The 12,500-nt window shown below is 40.4% G+C and overlaps 1 long non-coding RNA gene across 1 annotated transcript in view; it reads right to left on the bottom strand.

Moving 5' to 3' along the window:
- The window catches only part of LOC143029449 (uncharacterized), an 828,160-nt gene that overhangs the window by 525,293 nt on the left and 290,367 nt on the right, over positions 1-12,500 (bottom strand). The window lies entirely within an intron of this gene.

The raw sequence follows: 12,500 nt of genomic DNA, 5'->3' as shown, positions 1-12,500 counted from the left end.
CAGGGTGATCATACGTGAAGTGACTGCTTAATGACCCCACCCCAATTTACGTTTCAATTCATACTTTCATCTAACATTTCATTGATTTTACAAATTGTTTAATCAGTCATATATTCATTTTCATGCTTATCTAATTACAGATTTAATATCTATTTACCAATATAATTAGTGATGCATTTATTTAAATATTATAACGCGATACATTTATAATATTTTTTTCCCAATTCACACTGTTATACCAAAAGATGTGCCGGTAGGATGTCTCTTCGTGTATTGTGCGGTGAGTAAGGCTGCCCTCACGCTGAGGCTCCTGCAGCGCTGCACGAAGCAGTTGACAGTTTTCAGTGCAGCACCTTGTGTCCATACTGTCTTCTCAGCACTGTCACACTGTCAGTGTGAGCCAACCGGGTCCACACTTACAGTGTGACAGTGCTGACAGACAGTGTGGATACTCGGCGCTACACTCAACACTGTCAACTGCCTCATGCAGCGCTGCACGAGGCTCAGTGTGGATCCGGCTTAAGAGAGGTAGTGCGATGCGCAGGTGGTGGTGCGGCAGTTGGGTCGAGAACACAAAATAGGTGTCGATCATGGAGGAAAGAGGCGAAGAGTTCAAGGCCACGGTGGAGGCGGCGGCGGCTGTACAAGGAATTCCTGATGCCAATGGGGTGAAGTTCAAGGGAGCGGCGTAAGAAATAGAGGAGGAAGAAGAAGAGAAGAAAGAGTACAAGGGGTAGGAAAAAAGGGAAAAAATAGAAGGAGGAAGAGAAAGGGAGAAGAAATGGAAGAATATAAGGAAGAGTATAAGAGGGAGGAGGAGAAGGAAGGAAAGGAAGAAGAGGAAGAGAGGGAAGAGGAGAAGGAAAAAGCGACCAAGAAAAAGAGGAGAAGAAGAAGGAAGAGGAGGAGGAGGAGGAGGAGGAGGATGACGAGGAGGAAGAGGAGGAGGAGGAGGAGGAGGAGGAGGAGGTGAAGTGGAATATCAAGTGTAAACGAATGGGGGAAAGAAACAGAAATAGGAGAAAGGGCGACAAAAGAAAGAGAAAAAGAATAGGAGCAGAAATAAAAAGAAACGAAGGAAGAGAGGTAGAGAAAGAGGAGAGGAGGAGGAGGAGAACGGGAAAAGGAAGAGGAAAATTAAGAAGAGGACGAAAATGAGGGAGATGAAGAGGAGGCGAGGGAAGTGGCGGTAACGGGTAACATTGTCGGTAGATGCGGTAACAGAGTATGTCCGTAAATGAAAAAATATATATATTTATTTTTCTAGTCTGACCTACTGTGACATCACCATCACAAGCCACCCCAGCGAAGAGCATAACTGTCATGCGATCTGTTCCCTAATGGTTTCTTATCCAAATTCACATTAACCACTTACAAGATCTTCCTTCAGGGCGATGAGCACGAGAATGGGTTCTGGGAATCAAACAAGGGGTCAAACTCCGCTTTGTGCAAGTGAGACCCTAACAGGAAAATTTCGGGGCCTCCTGCCTTGGGCAGAGCACACTAAACCACAGGACCATCAATACTTCCCCGGGACCGAGTCGGAACTGGGCAGGACAAAGGATGACGTGGAGGACGAAGAACGACGGGAAACACAAGGAGGCGGCCAACGATCAGGCTTAGTGCAGTGAGACAGCAGTTGGAGGAGGAAGAGGAGGAGGGGAGTGGAAAAGGGGAAGGAGGAGGGGAGTGGAAAAGGGGAAGGAGGAGGAAGTGGAGTAGGAGAGGAGGAGGAGGAGGAGTAGGAGGAGAAATAGGAGGAGGAGGAGGAGGAGGAGGAGGAGGAGGAGGAGGAGGAGGAGGAGGAGTAGGAGAGGAGTAAGAGGAGGGGGAGTAGGAGAGGAGTAAGAGGAGGGGGAGTAGGAGAGGAGTAAGAGGAGGAGGAGTAGGAGTAGGAGGAGTAGGAGGAGTGGGAGGAGGAGTAGGAAGAGGAGGAGGGAGTAGGAGGAGGAAAAGAAAGTGGAACGGGAAGAGGAGAGACAAGAAAAGAAGGAAAACAGGAGGAAGATGTGGAGGGGGATGAGGGAGAAGAGGAGGGGAGTACGAGGGGAAGGAGGAGGAGGAGGAGGAGGAGGAGGAGGAGGAGGAGGAGGAGGAGGAGTAGGAAGAGTAGGAAGAGTAGGAGTAGGAGAAGGAGGAGGAGGAGGAGGAGGAGAAGGAAGAGGGGGAAAGTGTAGGAGGAGGAAAAAAAGGTGTAGAGGGAAGAGGACGAAGAAGAAAATGAGGAGGAGGAGGAAAACACGAGGAAGAGGTGGAGGGGGGTGAGAAGGAAGAGGTGAAGGGAATGAGGAGGAAGAGGGGGAGGAGTAGGAGGAGGAGGAATAGGAAGATGGGTAGGGTGTAGGAGAAAGAAAAGAAAGTGAGGAATGAAGAGAAGGAAGAGGAGGAGGAGGAGGAGGCAGAGGAGAGAGATTGAGAGCACAATGGATGAGGAAGAGGAGGAGGAGGAGGAGAAGGAGAATGATGAAGAAGAAGGATATGAGGAAGAGGAGGAAAAAAGTTGACAAGGAGGAAGAGCAGGAAGTGTATAGAAGTGGAATAGATGGAAGAAAAGGAGAAAAAAGGGGTGGGGAGGAACAGGAGAAGGAAGAGGAGGAGGATATTCAGAGAAAGAAAGAGAAAGACGAGGAAGGGATAGCAGGAAGGGGAGGAAAAGGAGGAGCAGAAGAAATAGTGAAAGAAAGAAGAGAAAAGCGAGGAAGAAGAGGAAGAGTAGAAGTTAGATAAAGAAGAGAAAGACAGTGAGAAGAGAGGAAGAGTTAAAAGAAAGGGGTAGGGGAGGGGGAGTAGGGGGAGTAGGAGGAGGAGGAGAAGGGGAGAAGGGAGGGGAGGAAGAGGAGAGGGGGAGTAGGGGGACTAGGAGGACTAGGAGGAGGAGAAAGGGAGAAGGGAGGGGAGGAAGAGGAGAGGGGACTAGGGGGGAGGAGTAGGAGGAGGAGAAGAAGGGGAAGGGAGGGGAGGAAGAGGAGAAGGGGAGGGAGACGAAGAAGGAGAGGGAGAAGGAGAGGGAATGAGTAGGTAGGAGTATAGGGAAGGGGAGTAGGAGGAGGAGGAGGAGGAACAGGAAGAGGAGGAGAGGGGAAGGGGAAGAGTGGTGATAGGGGAGGGGAGAAGGGGAGAGGAGGAGGAGGAGGACCAGGAGGAGGAGGAAGAGAGGGAGGGGGGAAGAGGGGGTGAGAGTGGAGGGGAGAAGGGGAGAGAAAGAGAGAAGGAAGAGGAGGAGGAGGAAGAGTAGAGGTGAAAGGGAGGAGGTCAAGCAAGGTGTGAAGTAGGTGGGAGGATGACGTAACTGGTGGTCTGGTGATGGGGACAGCTGTGTAGGAGGTGATGGTGTTACAAGTGGTGATAACATTCGTATTGGTTTTGGACCTGAATTTAGTACTGGTGGTCCTTCTTGTGTAAGCGGTGGAGCTTTAGCCAGAATAATACCCAAAGAGAGGACCACGACTGAAGAGTCTAAACCCCTCTCTACGATAACATACTATAATTGTTTTATCCTGGACCCTAGAACAGGTATAACACTGGACAGTAGGATTTTTTTTTTTTTTTTTTTTTTTTGTAAAGGGATGAAATATGAGTCAAATGAAACACATTTGCAAATGAAGGAAATATCTGGCGACGAAAGAAATATTTGGCCTACAGGGAAAGATATATAGGTTAAAGAAAGAAATCTTGGTCAACGAGTGAAATGTTTTGCATGTTAGAAACTTGCTACAGTGACAAATGATAAAATAAGATGCAGAGAAACATGTACTGTACATATCTATCTATATATATATACATATATATATATATATACACATATGTATATATATATCTATATAGATATATATATATATATATATATATATATATATTCCTGTTGAAAGACGAGATTAAATAATATTGCTGTTTCTGCATACGGACAGCTAGTCAGCAAACTAACAGTCCAACAGCGTAAACTAGCAAGAGAAATTGAAGTTCTCAACAAAAAGATAACAATGCAGAAACAGCAATATTATTTAATCTCGTCTGTCAACAAGAAAATATTCTTCCTGGATACACTAATATATATACATACATACATACATATATATATATATATATATATATATATATATATATATATATATAAAACATGGAGCAATCATGGAAACATACGAAGGGGGTTGAAAGAACAAACGGGGAACTGGGGAACCAAGAAATATAGACTACTGTCTGAGGTAAGAAAAGAAAAGAAAAGAAAATAAACAAAATAAAAAAGACGATAAGAAAATGTAAGAATAGGAAATTGTAACAGTGATTATCAAAACGTTCAAAACGTATGAATCTGCTATACTACATAGTACAATGGTGTAAGCATTAGTTTGTATAAATTCATACATCGTTTTATTATCATATCGATAAAGGTAATGCTATTGTTTATCTCTAAGTGACTCATATGTTTACTTTCGCTGCCCTACGCAATTTTTTTTCTTTTTTAGAAAAGAAAAAAAAAATGTCTAACGTGCAGAAGCGAAAAGAAATGCAAATGTCCCCACAAAAAAAAAAAAAAAAAAAAAAATCGTGCATGAACGATAATAATTAATCAATGAATACATTACAGGACCGAAGTACTTTGGAAGTAAGAACACACTACTGTAAGTGCCACACAAGTGCAAACTGCGCTGTATCATCATTGTTCGTAGCAGTTCTTGATCTTAGAGACAGCAAAGCTACACGATGATATCGGACAGGGACATCACGACGTTGTCTCGGAATCCAAGGTCGATATACAGTGATTAACAGCGTTTTGTAAACATCTAAAGATGTAGACAATTCATACCTCGATTGTCGGTTCAGTAGGTTGATACAGCTTCAATAAATTGATTACGAATCAATACCGTTTTGACAGACAAGTCGATAATGAATAGTCACAGTAGGAAAAGCTGATCATGCAGGAGATTACAATATTAAAAAATATCCTATAATCTTTTTTTATTTTCTATTTATATTCAAATGTATAGCTACTCTGTCTGCCGCCTGGCAATTTCATTCAGCTGACGACGTGTGGGCTGGGGTCCCTAAATAACCAACGGTTTAAGACAGACTCTATGCATGAAGAACCTTAGTGTACACTGGCCCAGGTGCTGTAGTCTTGGGGCGTGGCAGGGTGGAGGACTGCTAAGCTGCGGCCCACACCCGGGCCCGAAGGCGATGGCTACGGAGAGCCGCACAGCTCCTTGCTCCTTCAAGTGATGACGCAGCTCCTGCTAGAGCAGCTCTTAACGCTGTTCATGCTAAGGTAGTGGCTCACTGAACAGACTCTCCAAGGCTGTTTTGGTTCTTTGTTTACAAATATCTTTTGATATACCGGTATGTAAACGTACGTATGTATATTCGTATGTAGGTACTTATGTTTTACACACACACACACACACACACACACACATACACACACACACACACACACACACACACACACACACACACACACACACACACACACACACACATTATACATACCGTATATATATATATATATATATATATATATATATACATATATCAAATCAGCCATCCTGAGTCCACTGTTGAACAAAGGCCTCTTTCACAGCATGCCATGATTCACATGACCACGCCAACATCTGCCACGGCACTCCTGCAAGCTTCTCTATCCCGTCTCTCCACCTTCTGCCTGGTCTCCCTCCTCCACGCTTCCACGTGGTTAAAATATTCGCCATTAATCTTCAAACCTTTCTCTTCTCAACTCAACCTTCTGAAAATCTCTTCCAAGCAAACTGTAAAAAATTTGGGTGAAATGGTATCGCATTGCCGTACTCCTTTCTCGATCTTGATCATTTATGTATCTTTATGTAGTAGAATTACAGCGGCACCTTTCGAATAGGTATTTTCTAGAACCCTTACGATTTTTTCGTTTTCCCTGCTTGCGAATCGAGTTTAGTATTGTTATTTGTTCTACCGAGTCAAAGGCCTTCTCGTAATCTACAAAAGCGAAAGAGGTATATTTCTGTCGTTTTCTTGGTTAGTTGGTTCACCGAATATCCGCTTCTAAAGCCTGCCTATTCTCTCGGTTGGTTTCCATCTAAAACCTGACTTAGTCTATTTGTAAGGATCTCGGAGATTAATTTATATACATTTAATAGCAGGCTAATCGGTCGGTAATTACTGAGGTCCTTCTGGTCGCCTTTTTTATGAAGCAAAATCACTATAGCATTGCACCAGGATTCAGAAACGCTTTCTTGACGTGAGCACTGGCATGATCTTATTTCCCTGCGTCTTTCAAAAGATCTATCGATATACCGTCTTCCCGAGGTGCTTTTCCTCGTTGCATACTTTTTAGAGCAAACTCTACGTCTTCCCTTGTAATTTCAGGTAGAGTACTAACGTCTACAGATAAATTCCTGACTCAACTATGGTCTTCGACGAGTAAAGCTCTTGGTAAAGAAATTCTACTTATTTTACCATTCTGTCTGTGTATGTGATAATCTCTCCATTTCTATATTTCATACATATCATTTGTTGTCTTCCTAAAGCATATCTGTGCTCGGTCCCTTTGATGATTTTTCCTTTCCGAATAGTTTCCTCTATTTCATCCATGTTCTCTTTCTTTTCCCTGGTCCCTGCTTTTTGTTGATAAGCTTGTTTAGTTCTATTTTCTCCTTTTCGCCTATACTGCTTTTAATCTGCATGGTCCTTCTTCTTTAATTAGGTCATTTGTAGCTTTGGATTATTATTTTTTTTTTCACTAGTGCGCTTTATACTTTTCAAACTTTCTCTGTCGATCCCCTTGTGATATTCATTAAATTCAAATTCATACCTTCAACAGTGTCCTCGATAATTCTTAGAACTTCGAATCTATTTTTTCATTTCTAACTGAAATTTCTTGTTGTTATCCTTAACCATCACAAGGATTATTTTCTTTTTTAAATTAGTTTATTTCTCTCGGTCCTGAAATTTAATTTAGCTGTGCAACCTACCACTCTATGGTCACCGTATATTCAGAATGAATATATATGTATATATATATATATATATATATATATATATATATATATATATATATATATATATATATATATATATATATATACGTGTGTGTGTGTGTATGTAGACATAAACCCTCATAATGCTACTACTCTTCTCATGTATTATCAACCCGTATCCTGTCAGGGATTCATTAGTTAATATTCCACTTCATCCTCCTTTTAACATTTATTATGATTAAATCGTCAGCAAATGGAGAACACATTTTATGTATAATTGAGCAGTTTATAATGAAGAGTCTGATTCTTAAGACGATTAAGATCTTTTCATTAGCTAATGTTTTATCAAGAAATAAGACCACATTATGCGAGGCATAGAATAACAATTACATGATATGGTATATGCACCTATATGTAAACGCGTAAACAAGTGGGAAGGAAAAATGTTCCATATTATTGTTGATTTGTATCTAGGGACCGTGAAACTGGTCTAAAAGGGGTGAGACGGCCTCTGCTACGTGAAGAAGCGGTAAACTGAAAAGATTTACATGAAGTGCATATCTACACAAATATACATGTATGCATATACTACTATATCGCTACATATTCATATATGTATATATATATATATATATATATATATATATATATATATACATACACACACACACACACACACACACATATATATATATATATATATAATATATATATATATATATGCAGAAACTAACCACAGTATGTACAGTTCTGTGATCTTTTCAATATAGGTCGATCTTCCCACACACTGGCTTAAAACAAGGTTTCACCCTTTCCTTGTAGCGGTGCTGCCTCTTATATTGTGGCCGCCCTTAAGTGATTTCACTCAAGTAAGATTAACTTCCTGCTCTCTTGGGTCAAGAAATAATCCTTTGCTTTCAGGAACACCGACTCAAATACATGTTTAATTTCTCACAAAGTTATTTGGTTATTTTATTCAGCTATGAGTGAATATTTATGCCCACTAAGTTTTCAGAAATTATCATAAATTATTTTCGTCTGGGTACTGGTACTGGAACAACAGCACTATCGGCACCATTGCATGCTTGCCTGTGCAACCTGCAGAACCACTATTGCCACCTACACGCGTAGTTGAGGTTCATGCGACGGACGCCTCTGTCGGTCTGCCAGACTGTTTCTTCTCTCTCACACCTCGAGAGCTGTGGTGGCCCAGTGGTCTGTGTGATCCACTCACGTCAATTCTGATCCTTTCTATTGGTTCACTTTTTGTCCAAAAAATGTTTTGTCCATATACATTTCAGTTCCTACTTAATACGCCTTCCATTTTCCTCGGAACCCTCAATGTAACTCTTTACCCCTTCTGTATAGTGATATTCCTTAGCAGAAAGGGAGATATCTCAAACTAACCGCAAGAAATTGACAAAGAAATGATGGGGAAGATATTGATACGATTTTGATTCATCATTACTGTCACACATTCTCACAACACAACGTCCTGTAGAAATCATTTCTTGGCTCTTGACAGGCGTTTGCAACAATAAACAAAGAAAACGAGTTGGCGCTGCAACAAGTGAGTGTTGCAAAAGCAGCCGAGCATAAAATGCCCACACGCAATATTGCAACAACGAAATGTGAAAGTAATGCTTGAGACCTTAGCAACAAATCTGAAACACTGCTACATTATGTTCTGTATTGAGCGAGATGTGGTGGTTCATTAACTAACGTGCTCGGCTCGCTTCCTGAAGACTCGTGTCAAATGTTATTACACATCTGTAAATAATGATTTCTTTCCTTATGGTGTCTATTTTCATTTTCATGAAAAAATATATTATTTCTTAATGAACGACATCACTGAAATTTCTTATATCATTCTTGTCCTTAAACTGCCGGATCAAAGCATACAAAGAACAAACTACGGGATTTAATGAACAATATAATCTATGGCCCTCTTTATGACACGATACCCCTTTGGAGTCTGACACCATTGCACCTCCATCGATATCTTGGCCTCCGAAGTCACAGAACGACTTTTGGTCGCCAGGTGCTTAACCTCAAAACCAGCCACCTTTGCCCAGTGTGATAAGATGGCTAAGACAAAGATCAGTCCCCGGTGGCCCCTGGGGACCAGATCTGATCCATTTTGATGTTTAAGGACGCAGGAAAGCCCTGAACCCAAACGACCAGAGGTTCTCTCTAACCTGAAGATAATAAGTCTTGCGTTAGTCCGAACAGAATCAACAGATTCTTAAACTATCAAAATGTAGTTTGCGTGTACTTACAACAATATCATTGACATTATCAAAATATTTACATGATATAGATATCATTGACAATAGCAGTATTTTTGAATGCTCAGATAGTATCATTGGCAACATTAAAACAGTGTCAATAAGTTTTGGAAATACTTGGATATTGTCAATACATTCTGATCGTGCGAGGAACCATTAAACTGGGCTTTAACTGATTAACCGAAACAATATGAAGCTCTTCAAGGTCTGGAAGAAAATTATTGAAGTGACGCCCAGGCATCAAATGGCTGAAGTCTTCAAAAGATCTGGACAACGACTTCTTCGTTGTGTGATCCGAGACTTCCCCTAGAACACAATCATGGTCTCTGTCGTTTTTTATGATCACCATTCAAGTGACATAGCCTAACTGAATATAACTTGACATGACCTAGCTTGATCTGATATGACTTGACCTAACCAAAACTAGCCTGATCACATTTACCTGATCCAGCCTATTCCGATGTAACCTAGAAATGATACCGTCCCACACGAAAGCTACTTACTAAATTAGCTTTGCATGGAATAAGTGGTAGCCTATTAGGTTGGACTAGTAATTGGTTGAATGGTCGAAAACAGAGAGTTGTTTTAAATGGAAAAAACTTCTGAATGGAAAAGTGTTGCAAGTGGAGTTTCCTCAGGGTTCCGTTCTTGGGCTACTTCTATTCATAGTATATATAAATGATATAGACCATGGACTAAAAATCTACTGTTTCCAAATTTGCTGATGATACAAAAACTGTGCGGAGTGGCAAATGATCACTCAAACCAATTAGATATTCAAGAAGATTTAGATAAATTACAGCAATGCTCTGAAAAGTGGTTAATGAAATTTAACACAAGTAAATGCAAGGTAACGCACATAGGTAAAAAAATAACAGTAAGTACGATTACAAGTTATTTGGAAATTCGTTAACAAAAGTGGATAGTGAAAAAGATCTCGGCGTAATTATCAGTAACGACCTCAAATCATCCAAGCAGTGTATTTCAGCCTCTGAGAAAGCGAATAAGATTCTAGGACTGATTGCGCGATCTTTTTTGATTTTCAAAAGTCCATCACTCATTAACAAGCTATATAAATCGTTAGTTCGTCCACATTTGGAATATGCTGTTTCCGTATGGTCACCGAATCTCATTAAAGACATTGACAGATTGGAAAGAGTACAACGGCGAGCACACAAAAACTGATTCCAAATATCAAAAATAAATCATACGAAAATCGACTAAAACATATGAATCTGTTTTCCCTAAAAAAGCGTTTAGACTCAGAGGTAACTTGATACAGGTCTTTAGAATTCTAAAGGGAATTGACAACATCAAAAGTGACCAAATTTTTACATTGAATGAGAATCAGACAAGAAACAATGGTCTCAAACTGTCCGGAAATAGATTCAATTTGGAAGTAGGTAGAAACAACTTTGCCAAACCGTGTAGTTAATGAATGGAATAAACTTCCTGCACAGGTAGTGCAATGTAGTTCAGTTCGAAGCTTTAAGAATCATTTAGATAAATACCTAAGTAAGATGCTGTAATGATTATAATTTATGTTATATTTGTTTTTGTTTTGTTATAATTTGCCTGTCTGATTTTTATTATTATTAGTTATATGTCAATTTATTATCATTTACTATTTACCTGTTTGTTTATTATTTAACTATACCTATGCATATATTTATGTATTTTATTTGTTATTTACATTATTATATTTTTAATTTATTATTTTATTATTAATATGATTTGTTTTTTTTTCGCATCCGACCTAGATATGGATCAAAAGGTCTCCTGTCGGCATGCTCCGCCTTTGTAATCCTTTGTAAAACCTAACGTGACCTGACTTGACCTTACCTGACCAAAACCGACCCGAATTAACCTGACCAGTTTTGACCAGATTTTTTCTAAGCTAACCTGACCTGACCTGACCTGACCTGACCGCCCTCTGGCAGCACCATGTCCCATGGTCTGAGCCATTTCCATCAACTTCCGCCTCCTATCCTCCCCGGTCATTCGTCTATTTCCTTTTCCGCACACAGGTTTTCACTGCTCTTTCTCTCTCTCTCTTTTTTTTTTTTGTCTCATGGAGAAAGGAAGGCATGGAAGGAGAGTGAGTGAGTGAGTGAGTGACTAAGTGAGAGGGTGAGTGCGTGACTAAGTGAGTTAGTGAGTGAGTGAGTCAGTCAGTCAATGAAAAATTCGTGCACAAATGAATAAATGCGTGGGTGAGTGATTAAGTAGATGGGTGAGTAATGAGTGGTTATTTGGGTGAATACGTGTTTGGGTGGGTGACCAAGTGGGCAAAAGATTGTGTGTGTGTGTGTGTGTGTGTGTGTGTGTGTGTGTGTGTGTGTGTGTGTGTGTGTGTGTGTGTGTGTGTGTGTGTGTGTGTGTGTGTGTGTGTGTGTGTTTGTGTGTGTGTATTCACATTGGTCTTTGGATCACGTGTGTGTGTGTGTGTGTGTGTGTGTGTGTGTGTGTGTGTGTGTGTGTGTGTGTGTGTGTGTGTGTGTGTGTGTGTGTGTGTGTGTGTGTGTGTGTGTGTGTCAGCCAATCAGTCAGCTAGCCAGTTAGTCAGTCAGTCAGTGAAGGAAGCTCAGGAGAAAAAAAAAAAAAAAAAAAAAAAGGAAGAACAAGTCCTTAGGGCTGGTTCCCTTCAAGGATCTCATTTTCTTTGTATTCAGCAAAGCCCTCTTAGTGTGCGACCTCACTTGAAATAGCCTCACCTCATTTGAAACGGTGATACCCCCAACATTTTTCACTTTCCCTAATAGACTGTTCTATTCAGATGTCAGGAGAGATGGAGCTCATTGCACAAAGAAAATAATATGAAGACAGTGAGGGAAATGAGTTTTTCATTCTTCGTTAAAATGGGGAAAAAAATCTCAGCACGTAAGAGACTGCTACAGTTTCTGCAGATACTATTTTGGATGAGGGACAGAGTAAGGACAATATGGGAATTTTGATCATCACTGCCCGATATTAGCGAAAATAAAATCATTAAAGGGAGTCAACAGAGCAAAGCGATTAACCAGGTGTCTCCCTTTATTTGATTTATTCATTCATGCATCTCATTCTATGTAATAATTCCTTAATTTTCCATATTCATTTATTCATTTTGTAATCATTTTTGTTCATTCATTTATTCAATGGTGAAGATTTTTTGACACATTTCCGAGTATTTAAACCCTTTTACCTCCTTCATTCAACACACACACACATTTGTCTATAAAGGTCCCTATTGCTAGGAAACCAGTAG

This window comes from Oratosquilla oratoria, chromosome 11 (genome assembly GCF_046742065.1).
Source record: "Oratosquilla oratoria isolate Oo_2021 chromosome 11, ASM4674206v1, whole genome shotgun sequence".
In the NCBI taxonomy this organism is placed as follows: Eukaryota; Metazoa; Arthropoda; class Malacostraca; order Stomatopoda; family Squillidae; genus Oratosquilla; species Oratosquilla oratoria.
Note: the sequence above shows the minus strand (reverse complement) of the source record. Positions and strands in the feature narration are given on the sequence as shown.